We start from the raw sequence: 10,732 nt of genomic DNA, 5'->3' as shown, positions 1-10,732 counted from the left end.
AAAATTAAACTCTGATTGACATCGTTTCTTAAATAGTAAGCTTTAAAGTAAAAAATAGGATAGTCAACATGATTTATAATCTTATGACACAATTAACGTTTATTAATTCATAATTCTTAATGTATCACTCTTGAATAGTTAAGTTTGTATAATGTTTTAGTTCAGATTTGATTAATCATTTTATAATTTACATATGTTACAATGTATGTTTCAAAATTTGGTTTCTAAATATTTTATGGCTTACACATAGATACAATTAAAGCGAGTCTGCAACTTTTTCAATTGTGTCGTGTTGCTTGTTCTCTAAGGATGAATAGAAAAAAATAAGAAAAAGCTGGAATCTTAATGAACGATAAAACTAAAAAAATTTAAGGCTCAGTTTGACTAAGCCTGTACATGAAATCTCACTCAAAATGATTCATGTCCTGACATTATCTTTTGTAAAATAGAGAAAAACATCGTCCTTTAAGAACGACGGCTAAAACTATAAAATTGAAAATGTTGAAGTATTTATGATACTAAATTGTGCATGAATTCAACGTTTAAATTTGGAAATTTTGAATTTAGAAAAATCCACTTTTTTGTTCATACGACATTGACTTATTTTTTGTCCATATATTGAGAATAAAACGTTTTGTCAGAATTAGTAGAATTCAAAGGCGTAACTAGCAACTGTTTCAATTTAATTGAATAAGTTTAGGGAATAATTACAATGTATATACATTAAACACTTTATTGTATTACACACATTAAGTATTAAAAATCTTGAAAGTGGTGATTCATCGAAAGCATGAAAACACAATAATTTCATGACAGACTTGGTTTGATGTTCTTGAAATAATGTCAATGTGCAAAATCCCTTACTATCCCTAGTATTGGCTTTCGCGGTATTCAATCTTCTAAACCTGTATTCAACCTACAACACTTGATGTGGTGGAAACAATTATCCCGATGGATCAGAATAAATACATAAAACACTATTAAAGTAAAGTACGGAACAACTTTTTACAGCTGCAACAGGGCACATGACACCTGTTGTCGTGAATTATAAAATCTGGAAAGAGAGTGATCCCTCGGATATACCATGCGTAAAATGTGAATTTAAGAATGCATGTTTTATTTATTTAGGTTTAAAAATGAAAGATATTTTAGATTTGGAATTAATCAAAGGATTATGGATTTTTTTGTAAGCGTAAATGTCAAGTAGAAACAGGTTTTTGCCAGTATGGCAACAATTCTTAACGTATCTGAATTGCACGTGACAGCATTTCTGCACACTCAAGATATTTGCCTTCTTTTGCATAAAACTGTTGGATATTTGTATATTATCAGACTTCATTAGCTTCATTTGCTTGGCAAAGGCATATTCCAAGATATTATTCTGATTTTTCTGTCTGACTAAGAAAGTGTTAATGAGAGTTGTTTGTGTATTTTGGTTAATTATTCAATAATTGCTCACGGGAATGAATATTGAATACAAATGCCTAATTACTTGCAGATATCTTTATGTAGAGATTAACTTTGTGTTTGTAAGCATTAAAATTTTTCATCATTTTGCCGCTTCTTGTGGCTGAGTGGTTGAGGCATAAGAAAAGTAGCCACCGTTTATATCTGCGTGATCGTAAGAGGCGACCGAATTGGTTCGAATTACTCGAGTTCATGCATCGCTTAGCTCCAGAAGGTGAGGTGGTTTTGATCCCTGGTGTTGCTTTGAAGTTTGTAACACCCAAGTTTGGCTAAAATCATTATTTCCTGTTTCGGTGCCATATAACCTTTACTGTGTTGGTGCACCGTAAAAACAACCAAAGAAACATAAATCATTTTGTCATCTTAAAACAGGAGATGTTTTAAAAGAATTGCCTTTATACATGTATATAAAAGATATTTATAAACGCAAACATATAATCAGGTACATACGCGCGTAAATATTTATTCATTTGTACTTTTCTTTCAATTAATCCTTATTTGGAAATGATGGATATTTAGTTATCTGCAAATTTTTTTAAGAAAAAAATTAATCTTAATTATCTGTAACAAACGTTTGTTGAGTATTCACTATCATTTTGAATAATATATCTTTACATAAAAGTTTTTGTGTTTTTAAAAAAATCGAATTAAACACTTTTAAAAGAAGCCTGAAGAATACCATCAAAATATAAATGATATTTAATGTTTGTTTGTAAATACGTGCAAATAAACATAAGATGTTATTTAACATGCCATTGCGTCGTTTCAGAACTGTAAATAAATAAATTGTCGGCATGTTATACATTCAAAAAAGTTTGTGTTTATTTGTGATTACAGACAGCAAGTTAACAATGTAAATTCTCATTTAGTCTTCTGATATAAAGCGAGTGAATGTGTTTACCGTTTGTTTTTTATTTTACAATATAAGAAAATCTAACGACAAAGACATCACTTCACGTAATTAGCTCGGGAAACAAATATATAGAGTTTAGTTAGTTTTTTTCTCATTTTTGCATACAAATGTACTAAAAACATCGTATTTTCCAACCAATCTCTAAAATTAATATTGAATCTGATGTTTTCTTTCCCCAGTAAAGCCGGATCGTCGCCGTATGATCTACTGTGTTGGTTCATCGAAAAATCCAATTCCTCCAACCCTAAAAAGATTTATATTTCCACAATAAAACACAACACAACATATAACATAGAAATATCCATGAAGATCTTCTTAATCAAAAAAGTGAGAAACAATTTATTTTATCGGTTTTTTTTTTTTCTTTTTTTTTTTTTGTTGTTGTTGTTTTTTGTGTTATTGTTGTTTTTCGTACCTGCATTGTCATATGGGCTTCTTGAATAATTAAATGAATAATACTATAATGCGTATAGTATTCGTTACAACAATGGAGTGTAGTTGCACCTTCTTTACGTATGCAGAAGCTTGACGACGCGTATAAAGCCCGAACCCGCTGGGTGATGAATTTGATAAGCCACGAAAAAAGGTGCTTTGCATAAAGTATAAAACGTCTAAATCGGAAATTCGCGTTTGTTGTCTGTATTCCGTATAAAGAACCCATTTTGTGCTATGTTTTCCTTATCATTGTGCGATGTCATTTGACAGTTATGTTTTGATGAAAAACCTACCAGGCAATCATTCAGAGTTTAATTAAAAAATATTAAAATTATACATTTTATCAGGAAGAATGTCCGTGATATTAGCTTTTTATTTGCTAGCCATAACATAACTCGTGATTTTGTCGCTATGCATAAAGAAGAAAATTACCAGCGACTATCTGCGTATTTTTCATTGAAATAATAAAGAATACTTTGGAACTCACATGACGAAACAGTTCCGAGTGTATATCATGTCGGGTAGTTTTATCTGGAAAAATGTAAAATGTGTAGGTTTGTTAAGAATAAGTGGTAGAAAGAAGTACAAATGAAGTAGCTATATATCTCTTGTTAGATTTTTATCTTAATGTATACAGAGAAATTGATTGTCTACGTGCGTTTTCCTATATTAACCCATTACAGCATTGACACATACTATAACTTGGAATGAGCTTTTGTGATAAGGAGAAAATCTTCCTTGTCTTTTAAATCTTTAGGTCTCCTTTTATTGTCTTATAGCACGCAGACGTCCTGTTTTTTCAAAATTTAATCATTCTTATAATGATGTCACACACTAGAAAGTATTACTTGAAAAAAAGAGCAATGGCATAAAAAGGATTCTTTTTAATGATGGTGAATCAAAACGGTTTCAAATAATTTTTGTAACATTTCAAATCTGTTTCGAAAATATATTCGCATTATCAAGGTTCAATTCATGGTTTAAATATACATTGATACGTAACTATAGCTAAGAAGTTCCGAAATGCATACAAAATAATGACCAGTTTATTACTGTAAACTTACCCATGTTACTAAATCTTTTTGTATTTCTATTAAAGTAACAAAAACAGTTATCATCGTCTTCAAAAATATATTGAAAGTGTAGATTAATTTTGCATTAAATAGTCCAACTTATAAATGTCCAGACAACAGGACTCTTCGTTCCTTGTCAATCATTCTGTAAACACGTGTTGATCAGAGGTTTCAGCATCGTACAAATTGAATTTTGTCTGCAATGTTCAAACTGGTGTTTGGTAAGTCTTTTTGATTTTCTATTTAACTGTCACAGCGAATTGACAAAGTTGACATAGTCCTTTGATGGTTTTATGAAGATTTTCGTTGCCCTGGCAACCTAAAATCTGCATTAAATGGAATTATTATAAAAATCCTTATTAAATAAGAATTTTTTGTATTATGTGAAAAATACTATAATTAATGATAAAGTTGAAATGATTAATTTATTGGAACGTGCACTTTTTTATGATTTTATTTCTTTAAATCTAAGATGTTTAATACCAGAAATGTAATAAACAAACATAATTAACCAAAACAATGTTCAGGGTACAAAAACTCTGAAAACAAAGTGACTCAGTTTGATTCAGTCTGTAAATGAGGGATAATGAATAAGTGCAACTTCCTCACGCCTCTAGCACCGGCTTGAGCGGTACTCAATTCTCAACACTTAATAGGGCTGGTATCAATGATCCCGAAGGACCAGAAAAATATAACAACACTGAAGTGAAGTACGTGGCAACTTTTTACAGCTGTCACACGGCACTTGACACCTGCTGTTGTGAAGTATAAACATCTGGAAACAAAGTGATCCCTCACAAGTCACATTTTTGTGAAAACTAAATAATTGAGAATATTGGAAAATAATTATTTTCATCAATTTTTGCAGGATTAAAAAAATGTATCAAAAGTAATGTGAACGTGGTTATATATGGCGTGTGGAGTGTTGCAAAATTATATATAAAAATATTTGTTCAATAAACTATATTTATGTTGTAAAAATACATATTTATGAGGTAAAGGAATAAATATATGGACAATAAAAAACATATTTGGACACTAAAAATATTTATATGGACAATAGAAAAAGTATATATGGACAATAAAACAATATTTATGGACAATAAAAATATATATATGGACAATAATTAGAAAAAAATAATTGTTCACAAAATATATTTATGTTCTTAAAAAATATTTTTGGTCTTAAAAAATATTTATGTTCTTAAAAAAATATATATATGGACAATAAAAAATATTTAGGGACAATAAATAAAAAATATAATTGTTCATAAAATTATATTTATGTTCTAAAACGTTAAAAATATTTATATGGACAATAATTAGCATTATGAGATAGTTAAATTAAGTTTGTAACAACGAATCTCATTGGTTCCTTCGTCCCAATATGGCAGCGCGCTTCGGAATTGGTAAACGGAAAAAGGGATCGAGTGAGAGTGCACTTTGCATATTTAGCCCCGCCTATAAATTAAGCACGAATTTCTGATAAAGCGTTATCATCCTGATTAAAATAGAAATCATCAGAGTCACTGTGAAATAATGCATATGCTTAATCCTCCTAATACTTATATGCATATGTCTAAAAAATGGAAACAGGCTTTAAACTTCACGACATACAATTGCACAATAATGGTTTTTCATTCATATGCCTAATAATTCAATCAGCATATTGATAGGATATGTTAGGATATCAAGTAAGATGATTATAGGATCATCTGAATGCACATGTAAACAATGTAATTTTATATTCATTAAAGATATATGAGGAATCACATTATAAGAGGACCAAGAGATCATCTACATGAACATATACTCTAGTTTTGATAGAAGATGCATGAGAGGTTAATGTAAGATAAGCAGGAAATCATCTAGATGTAAATATACATTAGTAGTGATGGAATATATATGAAGAAGGGTCATCTGGTCTTTAAGGTGTATAAACACTGTAGTTCTTAAAGAACATATATCAGGGAAATGCATATAAACATTTTTATTATGGACCAGATATAAGGGTATCTCGTAAGATGACCAGGGGATTTTCTAGATGTACATATACAATAGTTTTCATGGAACAGAAATAAGGGGATCACGTAAGATTACAAGATCATCTAGATGTACATAAACTCTTTTTCATTAAATAACAGAAATAAGGGGATCACATAAGATGACAAGCGGATCATCTAGATGAACTCATATACTTTCATTGAACAGAAAGAAATAAGAAAAATTAGGTAAGACGACCAGGGGATCATCTATGTGTACATACTCTTTTCATTATGGAACGGATATGAGGGGATATGTAAAAGGATCAGGTGATCATCTTGATGTACATAATTTTACTATAGCTTTCATTGAACAGAAGTAAGGGGATCACGTAAGATAACCAGGTGATCATCTAGATGTATTTATACTATTTGCGTCCGTGGCCGAGTGGTTAAGGTCGTTGACTTCAAACCACTTGCCCCTCACCGCTTTGGGTTCGAATCCCGACAGGGACTTTGGTTTCTTTCATGTGATGAAGCTATCCAGCTAGCTTACGGAACGTCGGTGGTTCTACTCACGGCCACGGACGCCCCTTCCATAATGAAAAATAGTTTTTGTTTATCTAGGTGATCACATCTTACGCGATTCCCTTATATCTGTTCAATGAAGACTATGAAGTATATGTACATCTAGATGATCCCCTGGTCATCTTACGTGATCCCCTAGTTTATACCTGTTCCATAATAAAAGAAGAGTTTTTGTACATGTAGATGATCCTTTTGTCATTTTAGCTTATCCCCTCATATATGTTATTTAAGAACTACACTGTTTTTACATGCACATCTAAAACACCAGCTCATCCTTCATATATGTTCCATACAACCAGTGTATACGCACATCTAGTACATCACGCATATATATTATTTGGAGGATTAATCGTATGCACAATTTTACAGTGACACTGATCATTTCCATAGATTTATAGTTTATTCTAATAAGGATGATAACGCTTTATCAGAAATTCGTGCTTAATTTATAGGCGGGGCTTAAATATGCAAAGTGTACTTTTTTCTCGATCCCTTTTTCCGTTTACCTATGTTCCGATGCAAGCTGCCATGTTGGAATGAACGAGCCAATGAGATTGGTTGTTACTAATTTGATTGGTGTATCCCATAATGCTAATTATTGTCCATATAAATTTGTTTAACCTCATAAATATGTGTTTTACAACATAAATATAATTTTGTGAACAAATATTATTTTCTAATTATTGACCATATATATATTTTTTGTCCATATATATTGTTTTATTGTCCATAAATATATTTTTTATTGTCCATATATATTTTTTTTGTGTCCATATATATTGTTTTATTGTCCATATATATATTTTTTATTGTCCATATATATATTTTTTGTCCATATATATTGTTTTATTGTCCATAAATATATTTTTTATTGTCCATATATATATTTGTTTGTCCATATATTTTGTTTTATTGTCCACAAATATATTTTTTATTGTCCATATATATATTTTCATTGTCCATATATATTGTTTTATTGTCCATAAATATATTCTTTATTGTCCACATATATATATTATTGTCAATATATATGCTTTTTTAACTTCACAAATATGTTTTTAGAACATAAATATAATTTATTGAACAAATATTTTTTTATACAATTTTGCACATAGTTATATTACTGAAAATATGACTTGAAAAGATATACAGCTTATGTCATGACTATGCCATGACTAAACAGACAGAATGAATGAAACAACTTGTCTTTTTACACGTAAATCTATAAGTGTAGCCAATGATTTTTACTGATTATTATGTAACAGACAATAACAGAAATAATTGTTGTAGATATAATTTATTTCATTCCTTTAAAAAAAGTATATTCATATTTATATATAAACTTGTATTTAAGTATAAAATATAAAGAAAATTTGTCGTTAACTTTAAAACCTGTATTCTCAGAAGCCAACTCGATGAAACAAAATTTCTTGTAACACAAAAAAACTTTCCTCTATATATCAAATCATTGAAATTTATTTTCTCTCTGAAAGTTTTATTTTCTCGAACTGAAACCACATTAAAAAAAACTTGGATACAATCCAATAAATTACAAACCAAAAATTTAACACAAAAGTCATCAACCTCTTAATGAAAAAAATAAATAGTTGGTACGCAAAAAATGCATAATATAAACAGAAATAAAGCACGAACCGTATAATTATACTAGAAATCAATCTAACACTGTATCAATCTGCCAGACGCAAACCGATATTAACGTGGTAATGCAAACTGCTTTACTGCTTATCAACTTCTAAGGAATCTTTTTGAGAGCAATTACTTTGTTTGATCAAAGTACTTTATATGGGTTAATAGAGCCTATTTGTGTATATCGCATCTAGCCGAAATGGAAGAATAGTTTAGAAAATATCTGGAGATATAGAGAATAATAGGAATAGGACTGTAACCATTGAATGGCGCGAAGTCATTCGGCTCACCCAATAAATTCCTCCGCCCCGCCAGATAAACTTTCTCCATCCACGGCACCAATCTATTATTCTATTTATCCTGTCACCGTTTTTTTTAAAGAATTTTATTAGGCAAACTACCTTTAATAACACTATCGGAAATGTTTCTATATAAACAAAGAAGGCCCGAAGCGGCATTATTTTACAACAATGCACTCGCCGTTCTTATTATCTCCCTGTGTATTTTCACATTGAGGGCGCCATTTTGTTTGAAAAAATGTGATAAATAAAAACAATTTTTTGTCGAATTTTGATGTTAAAACTATCTCGAATGAAAGAAAATGGTCTAACTAAGAAAATGAATTCGAACAACAATATCTTTTTTTCAGTCGTTAACGCTGTACAGACGTTTAAATTATTGTTTACGTGACGTCACAATGTAGCGCCAAACAGCACGTGCAAAACAATCAAATCAAGTACGCTATTTTAATGTCGCAAACGAGTTAAGTTTTACATTTATTTCACTTTTAATAATTTTTATGTCGCTTGAAAAATTATAGAGTGAAATAAAATAAACAACAAAGTTTTATCAACGTTTCCAAAATTCGTTATTCTACACACAGAAGATTTAACGACAGTTTTTATATTTTTTCTTGAAAAGTAGTCCGGCAAACATGCATACCACGTGATCAAGTGCCGTAGATCAGTAAAAATATACGGCACCTTGTTATCGGGCCGAAATTGATACAAGTGACAGGATAAAGTCTAAAATCACGTATTCAGAGGGAAAACAATGTATTGATTTTCAAATCTAAATCTCAGAATAAATGTTCATAGAAAATACATTATGGTGCTATTTTAAGTAGGTTTTAACCATTTTAAAATTATTTCATGCTTGCGCACTTAGCTGTCAAGGAAAAATACAGACATATTTCTTACATACATGTTTCTGAAAGTATTCCTTTTCAAAAGTCAAACAATAATTTTGAAAACGACAGCGAATATATAGCTTTACACATTTTAAAAGATATGTATTTTACTTATAAATCTATAAACTATTTTATTTTGAAGGATATTACATGATATTGTTTAATGTTATTTACAATGGAGACAGCTTGGATATTTTCATATTCTTGATCTTTTTTGCCCCCTGCTAATGCTAGTGTTCAGAAGCATAAAATATGTTGCTTGCACCAACCACTATCGGCGTTTAAGAGGCTCAGTCAACCTTAGTTTGCAGCATTTTACTTATTGTCGTGGTGACTCAATTTTCACAATTTTATTTCTATCCTCAAGTGATAAGGTAATAAGACATCACCAATATTGATGATGACTGTAGCGAAATATTTAGTTTGTAATCCGCTTACATGGATAAATCTTTCTTCTGTCTAGATCATTGGCGTCCGCGCCGAAGCGCGGCGCCCCTTATGGAATGAAATCAGATTTTGTGAAAGGGCGACAGCAACTTCTCGAGCCTTTTAGTCAGTCATAATAAAAGCCGATCATTCCGATCGGTATGAGGGTGCTTGATTATTAATTAAAAATGAAATGTCGCTATATGTACAATGAATAGCGAACTGGAGAATTTCGCAATGCAAACATTTTCAAATGCAATAACCTTTTCCGTCAAAAAATAGCGCTCTTCGGGTTTTTTTAATTTATCATTTTGTAGCACACAGTGGGTTATAATGGTATGTTATTGTTGTACATGTATCCGAAAGCTGTAAATAGAATGATGAGTTGATGACCTAAACATTCCGAAAATCTATTTACAGAGGGATGTACTCCTATCGGTAATTCCCGGTCTCTCCCGGTCTATTTTGATCGGGATTTACTAGTGGCCGGCGAATAGTATCACACGTTTATTGTCCGGTCTCTCCCGGTTTGGAGTAGATGTTTGATATCGTTACAGAACAGAACAAATATTTTACAGATAAATAAGCTTTTTTTCCAAAATGAATGTTTGTCACTTAATTTGGTTACAATAATTATTAAACAAAGATCAACTCTCAAATTTATTGATTATTATTATACATAAACATACAATTCTAACACTATCGGAAATTTTTTATACGGCCCGAAGCGTGCATTATTCTACAACAATGCACGCGCCGTTCTTTTTATCTCCCTGCGTATTTTCACATTGAGGGCGCCATTTTGTTTGAAAAATCTGACAAATAAAAAACATTTTTTTGTCGAATTTTGTTGTGAAAACTATCTAGAATGACAGAAAATGGTCTAACTAAGAAAATGAATCCGAACACCAATATCTTTAATTCAGTCGTTAACGCTGTAAATACGTTTAAAGTGTTGTTCACGTGACGTCACAATATAGCGCCAAACAGCACGTGCAAAACAATCAAATCA

Source organism: Ruditapes philippinarum, unplaced genomic scaffold, assembly GCF_026571515.1.
Source record: "Ruditapes philippinarum isolate M1 unplaced genomic scaffold, ASM2657151v2 ctg2218_1_1_1_1, whole genome shotgun sequence".
Taxonomy (NCBI): Eukaryota; Metazoa; Mollusca; class Bivalvia; order Venerida; family Veneridae; genus Ruditapes; species Ruditapes philippinarum.
This window is presented reverse-complemented; position numbering follows the sequence as displayed.